This window comes from Apium graveolens, chromosome 7 (genome assembly GCF_009905375.1).
Source record: "Apium graveolens cultivar Ventura chromosome 7, ASM990537v1, whole genome shotgun sequence".
In the NCBI taxonomy this organism is placed as follows: domain Eukaryota; kingdom Viridiplantae; phylum Streptophyta; class Magnoliopsida; order Apiales; family Apiaceae; genus Apium; species Apium graveolens.
Window position 1 is genome coordinate 253,365,209 of NC_133653.1, and position 11,304 is coordinate 253,376,512.

At 33.6% G+C, this 11,304-nt stretch overlaps 1 long non-coding RNA gene and 1 other non-coding gene across 2 annotated transcripts; both read left to right on the plus strand.

The window, feature by feature from the left end:
• Positions 1-4,176: 4,176 nt before the first annotated feature.
• Positions 4,177-4,283, plus strand: LOC141675645 (small nucleolar RNA R71). Its single transcript, XR_012556288.1, has one exon. It is a non-coding gene; the product is annotated as a small nucleolar RNA R71 (small nucleolar RNA).
• A 4,101-nt stretch (positions 4,284-8,384) lies between these two features.
• LOC141672925 (uncharacterized) lies at positions 8,385-10,246 on the plus strand. The gene is made up of 3 exons (XR_012555740.1): positions 8,385-8,590; positions 8,801-9,205; positions 10,035-10,246. It is a non-coding gene; the product is annotated as an uncharacterized LOC141672925 (long non-coding RNA).
• Positions 10,247-11,304: the final 1,058 nt, after the last annotated feature.

Consider the following 11,304-nt stretch of genomic DNA (forward strand, 5'->3'; position numbering starts at 1 on the left):
TGATAAACCAATAGAGCATAGTGTTCACTTTTAATTTAAGCACCTAACATGAAAAGCAAATCATGTAAAAGTTAAGTATATATAACCAGGTACTTCCCCCATTTCACATTGAAATAATCAATGAACACAAATCCTACTTGATCTTCTTTTTTCATTTTTTTCAATTTTTTTTTCAAAGTCAAGTCATTCTCCAGTAATCAAGGGCAGTGAAAAGTCACCAAGATTACGCTTAATACCAGCACATGTACATGGATCGTCCTTTTCATATGACATTGCATTTGCCACCCATTGATCTCAAAGGAGGACTTGATACTTTAATTTTTTTTCTAAGATAAGTTGCTCCATCATATTAATTCCCACCAAATTGTAACTCTTTAACAAAAGAAATCCCCACACTAAATATTCACCAACCATGAAGTTGAATCAATATGCTCTACTAGTAAATCAAGACAAGAAAGAACAAGTAGGCTCAAAAATTTTAGATCGGTGATATACGAAAGAAACAGATATAAGCTCAAGGAGGTTCACTAAGGATTATTTATCATGGGTACTGTTTAGGTATAATAAGGTTAATTCTAGTGCATTTATCATATTCATGCATACACATATCATGTAGTCTAAAAATGGTTTAAAGCAAGTTCTAGAGCAACATGCCTAATGATGAACATCACACAACAAAAAATGGATTGATATATAGTGTACAAATCATAAATTAGGCTCAAATCCTCACAAGGTGAAATCATGCTCGACTCACTAAAATTGACTAAGAAGCATCTCAAGTTTTAAAATTTTTGCAAGCACACACAAGGAATTATCATGCATCAAATGATTTTTATGAATATAAAACTAGGAATTAATCATGCAAAATAAATCTACACAATGTGTATTTAATCATGTTAACATACTCTTGAGACAAAACAATTATATACAATTTTTTTCAATTTTTATTTTTTGGATTTTTTTAAATATTAAGAACACATCCCCACACTTAAATGGTTCATTGTCCTCAATGAATAAAATATATATTATAATATAATATTTAATTAATTAATACAATCCTAAAAAAAATACAAAAAGAATATATAATAAAAAAAAATATAAAGAAAAGTTAGAAATACTCCCCTGATGCATAAGCACGAAGTCTCGGTCCAAGAATAATTGAGAAGGATGGGTTTTCCATGCTTTAGCTTCAGGCCTACCATAAGGATATATAAAATTGAGCCCATTTATGTGGCACATAGAAATTCTCCTCTCCTCAAGTGTGAGGTCGGGGGTTCAAATCCATCCTTCAACATTTCTTAAAATTTTTGTAGCAGCATCTAAGAGATCATCTGACGTGGCAATGTTGACTGTGGGTCTGACTAGGCACTGATGCTGATATGGAATATAGATGGTGGCTGATTTGGCAATGACAAGGCTGCTGATGAGGCGATGACGTGGACGTTGATGAGGCGCTGACTTGGATGATGACTATGTGATGAAGTGTACACTGACGAGGCTGTGACCAAGTTGCTGACAAGGCGGACCGCGTGGCAACAGCTAACCATGTGGCAGGTGACAGTGATGGGCTTGTGGAGATGGACTTCAGGCTCGATGGGCCTGTGACCAGGCCTTGAATGAAATAAGTAGGTCTGTTATGTATGTATGTATAATAATAGAAGAAACACATGACACGTAGTCTGGTGCGCACCCAGCTTAACAAACAGAAGTTTGACGCACCGCGGGGTAGGTTCTTGCACCGCGTGAATAGAGAAACAAGAATAATTCACACCATGGGTAGTGTACCAGCGCAATGCGTCGCAGCAAAATAAAATTGCACCCTGTTTCTCTTTTTTTTCATCTATCATTTTTCAAAAATACACATTTTTACGCAAATTATTCCTGAAACACTTCACACAAAATTATTAAGGTACCCTGTGGGAGTTAAAATAAATACAAAAATAAACTAATCTCCTAAAAAATACAAAAATATTAAATAACAGTAATAGTACATAATAATAATAATAATAATAATATATTAGACTTACAAAATCATGGGTTGCCTCCCAAAAAGCGCTGTCGTTAACGTCGTTTAGCCAGGCGTTTCTAAATCAAATTCATGGCGGTTTCAAGAGAAAATTAGGATAGTTTTTATCAGAAGAACCATTCAAATGATACTTGAGATCAAGTTTACTCGCTTTCAGAATATTTTTCCCATCAATTCTTGCACTCGTAGACTTTGTATTTTTTCTTTTCTTCTTAACGCTTACAAGGTGTTTATATCTCTTAGTAGATTTAAAGTCACACTTTTCTACTTCATCATCGGTAATCCATCTTCTTAACACATTGTCATGACAAACTTTAAAGAGAACTAGTTCATCATTCAAAAGTACATACTTCAAATATGGTGGAAATTCTTTCTCAAGAGAGATTTTGGCTTTCTCTTTAAATTTCTTATGATGTAGCACATTGGAATGATCATGCATATCTACATGAATTATATCCAGAAGTTTCTTATTCCTCGTACAGTCCTTATTCTCTTCATCCAAGTTACCCTTTAAAACGGTTTGAAGTGGATCTTCACATGATAAATTGCTGGCCTTGATATCAATCACTTCTTCTAGTGCATCCACTCTGTTGATTGTCTCATCCATATATGGATATCCTATTGTGTTTTTCAGCTTAAATTCCATCTTCTCCTCTCCCACTTGAAAAGAAATTCTTCCATTCTTCATATCAATTGTAACTCCAGCTGTAGCTAAGAAAGGTCTCCCAAAAATGATAGGAATATTTGCATCTTCTTCCATCTCCATGACAACAAAATCACATGGAATATAAAATTTCCCTACCTTAACGGGAACATCTTCAAGTACACCAAGAGGATATTTTACGGTTCTGTCTACCAGTTGTAGAGAGATATGTGTGGGTTTCAGTTCACCCATATGAAGCTTTTTATAGATTGATAATGGCATTAGACTGACATTTGCTCGAAGATCACACAAAACTCTTTTGATTTAAACATCCCCTAATTTGACAGGAATAGAATAGCTACCTGGATCTGCTAACTTTTTAGGAAGATGATTTTGCAAGAGGGAACTGCACTCTGCCGTTATTGAGATAGTAGAACTGTCTTCAATCTTTCTCTACCTTGACAATATATCTTTGAGAAATTTTGCGTATGAAGGCATCTCCGATATAACGTCCAAGAATGGAATATAGATATATAGCTTTTGCAAAATTCCAAGAAATTTACCATACTTCTTCTCTAGCGTAGCTTGCGCCAACCTTTGTGGAAAAGAAACAGGTGGCACGTATGGTTTAATAGGAGCAACAATAGGTTCCTTCTTCTCTTCTTCCACTGCCTCTTCTTCGATCACTTTTTCAGCTGTAATGTCATCTTCATGATTTTCAACATTCACAATACTTGTGATCAACGTGAAATTCGGATCTTGCAATTCTCTTCCGCTCCTAGTAGTTATAGCATTGATATGGCCCATTGGTTGTTGCTCAGTTTGGCCAGGAAGTTGGCCTGAAGGCTTATTAAGTTGGCTCAACTGCTGAGCAATTTGAGTAATTGAATTCTCCATCAATTTATTGTGAGCCTTCATCTCATTGATACTTGCATCAAATTCTTCATTATTTTTCAACTGTGTAGAGATAAATCCTTCCAAAAGATTTTCCAAGTTAGATTTTTGTGGCTGAGTTGGTGGAAGTTGAGCTTGAGCCTGAGTATTTCTGTAGGATAAATTATGATGATCTCTCCAACCTGGATTGTACGTGTTAGAGCAAGGATTATACTGTTGCCTTTGATTTTGGTTGTAAAGGACATTTGCTTGTTCCATTGATAATCCAGAGGGATTGAACTGACAAATATTTTGAGTGTGTCCAACTACACCACAAATCTCGCATGAGGCAACTGTAGATGAAGTTCTAGAATCCAATTACTCAATCTTCTTAACCATTGCCCGCATAGTAGTATTCAACATGGTTAGAGCATCAACATCATACTTACCTCCCTTTCTAGGATGATTTCTGTCACTGTACGGATAGTTATCATTGGACGCCATATCGTCTAACAAAATTTTCACATCCTCAGTGTTCTTCTTCATAATAGATCCACCAGAAGCAGCATCAACAAAAATTCGGAATTCTTGTGTTAACCTATTATAGAATGTCTGGATCAACAACCAGTCAGGAATGTCATGGTGAGGACATTGTCTCTGGAGCCTTTTATATCTTTTCCATGCATCATGAAGAGACTCCTCATCATCATGATGAAAGTTAGATATATCGTTCCTGAGCTTTGCAGTCTTTTTCTGACTGAAAAATTTGAGTGGAAAGGCCTTTGCTAAACCATCCCAAGTAGTGAACTTGTTTGGCACTTCATCTTTCAACCAATCTTTTGCTGCATCTCGAAGAGAGAATGGAAATAATCGCAGCTTTATCGTATCATCACTAACATTAGTCAACTTTATTGTATCACACTTCTCCAGAAAAATCTCAAGATGATCAACAGGATTTTCAGTGGACAATCCTGCGAAAGAATCATTGGAGATGAATTGGATGAATTGAGGCTTGATTTCAAGGTGGGTAGCAGTGACTGTTGGTCTGAGAATACTGGAGAGTACGTCTTTAGTATTTGGCATACCCTACTCATTGAGAGCTTTAGCTGGTTCACCCATAACTTCCTTGTCTTTCTATTTTCTTCGTGCACCCGCTTGTCTTCTTGTTGTAGCTTCAATTTCAGAATCAAAAGCAATCGAGTTTTCTGTACCTGAACTTCGGGTTTGCATGCAACAAGAAAACTAGAAACCAGTATCAAATAATAAGAGAGTAATAGCCGAAGCACACAACTAAAAGACTTAGCTAAACTAACTCAAAAATTTACTAATCTAATACCGCTTTGTCCCTGGTAGCGGCGCCAAAAATTTGACAAGGCTGTCGCGTGCCTATCAAATAATAATTCCTAACAAATCCTTCTAACTATGTAGTAGGGTAAGTCAGAGTCGATCCCACAGAGACAAAGATACCAATCACTAGTAATTCTTGACTCGACTTAACTAAGCAAGTAACACAATTAAAATTGAGAGATTGATTAACTAAAATTATACTAAAGTAAATACGTTGTATTAATCAAATAACTAAAAGCATCCAGAGTTAAGTATCCCCACTAGCATGAATCAATGCAATTATGATTTCCCACCCCAAATCAATCATATACTACGCAAGAGGAAAGATGCGCCCTATAAAATACCAATAACCTCTCTCGAGTATTAATGGCTTCTCTAAAATACAATCAAGCCTATTTTCATGGTATCATGCAATTTAGAGACATTAAACACAGCATCCTAACTTCCTAACAATCCGTTCTACCTATTTTCATGGAGAAGTTCATGTCCTTATTGGTTAAATCACAACCACCTAAATACAACTTTCGCTGATAAATAGATATTGGGTTCAAACAATACACATAATCACGTCTGACATGTAATTGTTAATTAAGAACAACTCAATAACCAATTGCATGTAATATAACTAAATTGGGGGATTGGGAAAATCATGCATCAATCATAACTATGGTTCAACTTAATCCTAGATTTAAAAATCTACTAACACATAATTAGATTAACAAAACACATAATATAATAAGAACACATAATTAATATTAATGATAATAGAGAAGAATACCTGCAATCTTTTTTTACAAGAAGAAAAGTAATCCTACCTCTGTATCTGTATGTATATGTATATAATAGAAGTGTTTTAATGCTTCTAGGAAAATACAAGTACGTTTCCTAAACTGATTTAGTGTCTAAGGGAAAATTCGCAGCTGACTTTTCTTCAATAATTCTGGGCCGCTCCAGTTGTAATTTGACACTTGGACCTCTGTAGAATGAAAGATAATCCCTCTAGCTTCATGTGGGCTGTTAAATCGTCCAATTCTGACTTCTAGAACTCAAGATATGACCCAAACAGTGAATTGTGCGCGCATGCAGTCCAACAAATCCGATTTTTCTTCTAATAAATCTCCAATTAAACTCTAATTCTCCAATCCATCCAAGTTTAGGATTTTCTTACTTCCTACATTAAAACATTAAAATCTAATTAATAAAAATCCAAATCAATGCAAAATATAACAAATATGAGGAATAAAATCATATAAAAATATATAAATATATATCCTATCAATAATATATAAAAATAATATTTTTGATAAGGTTTGATGGTGAAACTGATAGATACTTTCTGCAAAAGCTGAAAAAGCACGGGGGACATGTTTTTGCTAACAACAACTTTTAGACCACAAACCCTTTTCCAGACATCAATTTTTAGAATTTACCAAACACCTCTTTGACAGGTTTTCAGCAAAAAACTGCTGTAACTGTCTGCAACAGCAATACCAAATGAGGCCATAGTCTCAAACAAACATAATTATGCCTAAATAAAAAATAAAAATAAAAATAAATTTTCTTCATACAGTCAAAAAAATCATTCAAGTAAATGTCATGCATGATCGCCCCATGTCATGCATGATTTCCGCCAACAGTTTAAATAATAATACCTTAAAATCAGCGTCACAAACAACACGTCATTAGGTTAACAGATCCAACTGACAGTCAATTTTGTTTCTAGAAATCCAACAACTCAAGTTATGTATTTTCTTTCCGGTTTTAATTTTTTTTTGACAAATATGGCTTATATACTTACAAATGAGTATTTGTTCTCAGAAATTCTCGGGATGAGCGAGGATCGAACCCAGGATCTGGGACGACAGAGGATAACTCTTTATCACTTGAGCTCTTTCCCGTTTTAATTAGTCATACTAAAGTTAGTAAACCCTCCGCGTTCCATTTTTCACACCTTACCGACCCTGATATTGTGGTCTGATATTTTTATAACCCAAAAACGTGAAGGATATAATTTTTATAAATAGGATGTACTTCTATATATAATAAGATAAGATATATAGTGTTTCATATACACGTTCCCCGTTCTATTCTTTATAATACACTCCTTGAAATTTTAAGATTTTGTGTAGTACGGTTCTACTTGTATTTTACTCCCGTTAAACGTTTTTCCTTTTGACTTTTTATTGTTCAGGTAAACGATTAAACGATTGACTATTAATTTACGTCTAATCTATAATATCAAACATAGTCATGAGTGATTTTGTTGGATTCATATTCATGAGTATTTTAATATAATGAAATTTTTATATTTAATACTAAAAAGTATATAACTTATCCCAAATTTCAGAAGAAAAAAAAATTATTTTTACTGTCCGGGTGAAATGCACTAAACTGCGTGCAGAAAAATTAAACAAAAAATACATAAAAAAAACAGGATGAGTTCAAAGTAATCGTTCCAATAATCTCATTTCAGGCATATGTTGGTCGAAGAAATTTTGAGCTATGGATATAATTTGAAATATATCGTTAAGATGTCTCTAATTAAAGTCAAATCGTTCGAAAATAATTGAGGCATATGTTTGTTAGGAATTAAAGCACTTAACCAGTTAACAGATACCAATCTCGAATTACACTAACAATAATACATGTATAAAAATTTTGGGGATTTTTCTTAAATATCCAAGTTTTACAAAATTTTTGTAAATATACTATCATTTTTTTAAAATATTTGTAAAATACGTTATGCAATTTTGGAACCATTTTTTAACCACATTTGCAACTTGAATTTTAAAAAATATTTACGAAAATAGGTTCTGCAAATTTATAACCATATTTGTACCATAATTGCAAATATACGTTCTGCAACTTTGGAACCATTTCTCAACCACATTTACAACTTTTTTTATCGTAGGGAACCCGCAGCCGCTACCATTTGGGTGCGCACTTGGTAAACCCCACAGGCTCACGCAATAGCCTACAAACCACGTCAACTAAGGTAAACCGTATTTAAGCGACATGCTCTAGCTCAGGAGGTATAATCATAAATTCTCCTCCCGTGGGATCGAACATGTGACCAAGAGGATAGTTATCCCCTCTTTAACCAACTGAGCCAACCTTTGCGGGCCACATTTACAACTTGAATTTTAATATTTGTGAAAATACGTTATGTAAATTTGTAACCATATTTGCAACATAATTTGTAATTTACATATAATGCAATCCGAAATGCAATATAAAACAGTTGCACAATTAAACTTAAATGCAACCTATATGCAACATCGTATTTTGACAAATAATTTCAAAATAAAATAGTATTTTTACAAAAAAAATCAAAAATTAGTAAAATCACAAATAATTTTATAAAAAATAGTATTTTTGATAAATTCCCTAAAATAAATTAATTGTATAACATATAGTCGTGATACACCACGTACATCGTAATCCTCAATTTTATAAATTCTACTGCTCTTAGAGCATCTCCAACGCGGGAGAGCTCTTAGCTATAATTGCTGATGTGGCAGTTTTTTACCTATTCTCTACAATTTTATCAACTCCAACGCTGTTTTCTTAGTAGCTAAAATTATACAGATTCTCTAGTCTTCTTCTATATCAATTGATTATCTATCCATTCTCTATATGCATCCACCTCATCTCCCGCATCTTCATCTTTTTCTCCCGCCACTCTATTTTCTCCTGCAGAGGTATGTCTAAAATCTAATTTGTTAATTTTGGTTCAATTAGGGTTACTGATTTCTAATCTATTCCATTTGATTTTATCATTATATGTTAATTTTCAAATATTTGTCATTGATAGAACACACACACATATATAATTAGGGTTCTAGTTCTTAGAAATTTGGGGATTTTTTAGCAAATTTACAGTTCTTCAGCATCTTGTGTTTTATTGATAGAATATGGAAGGTTCATTCACATCCTTATTGAATGATGGTTCATTTGAAGAATTCATATTTCCTCAGCCACCCCCACAAACTCAAAGCCAAAACCAACAAGAAACTGCAAAATTAAAAAAAGGGAAGGAGATCGAAGAATTTCTTGATTGAAGAAGATATGTTGCTGATTTCTGCTTGGTTAAATATTAGTATGGATCCGATTCAAGGCAATAATCAAACTCATTCATGTTATTGGGATAGGATTTGGAACTATTATAATGAAAATAAAGCAGGACTTTCAAGTAATCGGACGACAAATTCGTTGTGTAATCGCTGGTGTACAATCAATGAAAAGTGGCCAAATTTATTGATTTCTATAATCAGGTTCTTTCAAAAAATCAAAGTGGCTTAACTGAGCAAAATAAGGTATTGTGTTTAATTTGATTTATGTTTTACTTTAATGAATTATGTGATGAATGATGTATGTGCCTCTGAAATGTATCGGTGGAATTATTTGGGTTGATTGTACTCGAGGGTACTTGTTTGTTTGTAGTTTATGCGGGTTATATGCTATTAAACTCTACTTAGTTAGGCATATAATTTCAATAGATTTACTGCTCTGTCTCTTCTTGTTAGTCTATCATGTTTGTGTGAAAAGCAGATTCTGATCATTCTTTTGACTCCGAAATTTGTGTACTTGATGCTGTGTAAGGAAATCCTCTCCAGATTCATATGGCATATCTTTGGTAGGCATATAGTTTTTGTGTTAGTTTTTAAATTAGTGTACAAAGAACAACAGAGAGTATGAAATAGTAGTACATAAGTAATTTTGTGTAGTGGTGGAAAGAAAGTGTAGCAGACTAGTACTTTGAAATATGTATGATAGTGTTTTTTTTTGCATTTTCGTCTCTAATATATGTTGTTGCCTATATGATTATTGCACCATTGTCTGCTATTTGTTGTTGCTTAGACTCTATCTTTTACTTTCCTGCTGAGTTCTGAGTGTGTTAGTCTTAGCTTTGAAAGAATTTGCAATACCAATTTCTGCCGTATAATGGAAGTTGCAACAGAAGAAAATAATCAATGACATGAACTTAAATATAGATCAGAATAACGTGATAGATTAACCTGCAGCTTTCAGCATTAACGATTTTCCAATTAATAATGGTATTTGCTCGAGATAAAATTAAGATACCAGATGGTTTATGCCCCTTTAATCTTTTTGTGCAACTCTGACCCTTTCTTTGTTTTCTAGTTCATAGGTACAGTTGCTTTCCGACTAAAGAAGTTATTCATTTAACTGGTTGCACAATTAAGTTCAGCTCTTTAGTTAATAGTCTACAGCCGCCGCACCATGTTTCTTTGAATAGACTCATTTTTAAAGATGACCTTTGACAGTTGGCTAAGTAAATTTATCTACAGAATTGTATATTTGTGCCTGTCTTACAAATTTCTGCAACCTGTGATGAATTTTTTTAATAATTGGTATTTCTTCCTTTTTTCATAGAGCAGTTCTTAGAATTATAACAATGCTTCCCTACTGCTTCTACTTTTCATATAGTTTGATGAATTTTTTGTTAACACAACATCCTGAAAATGAACAGAGAAATGAGAAGTAGCAGCAGCACTATTCCCCTGTGTTCATTATTGTTAGTCCCTTGACAATATGACAAGAATTACATGAGAGGGGTTGAATGGAATTCTTGAAACTTTTTCTTGAAATAAAATGTTCTAACTCAAATATAAATATAAGTATATTGATTAGCACAATGCGGAATAAAAACTTAAGTGAATCAAAACACAAGTAATTAAAAACAAGAGTCTTTAAAAACTTTCTGGTGGATTTGAATGATTCCACCAGAGATATATATTATATATCGAGAGAACCCTATGTGCAGAAATGCTCACAACTGCTTACAACAATTGAACGTCTAAGACTTCAGAGAAATGCTAAGAATCCTGCTTACAAATGTTTCTCTGCTTTTTTGCTTAGATCGATAGTGTCTTAGTTGCTACTACTTGGTTTATATATCACCGAGATTATAAAGTAATAAGACAAGATAATAAAACAAAAACTATCTAGTCTATTACAATGCTACTTCATTACTTTATTCCGGCATCTTTGAATATCTTCATAATAGCATGTAAATGACAATGCTTCTTTGTTCTCGAAAACCCAGTTGGATAGGCTACCACATTCCATTTGCATCCACTCGACGCATGTGACTGTGTTATCACTGTCAACAGATATTTGAATTCTTTATCCTTCGGGTTCATGATCATCCGTCGAGTTATTGATCATCCGTCGGGTTGTCTATTTGATCATCCGTCGACTTCATTGTAGGTTATCCGTCGGGTAGCAAACTGGCACTTGACTTCATTTTATTTATGCAGAATTACAAGACATCATTTATGTACAATTAATCAACCTATTCTGCATATCTAGTTAAAGTCAACATGACTTGAATACTACTTACAGAATCTATACAATGGTGAATGCAGAAATGTGCTACAAACTTATTGTT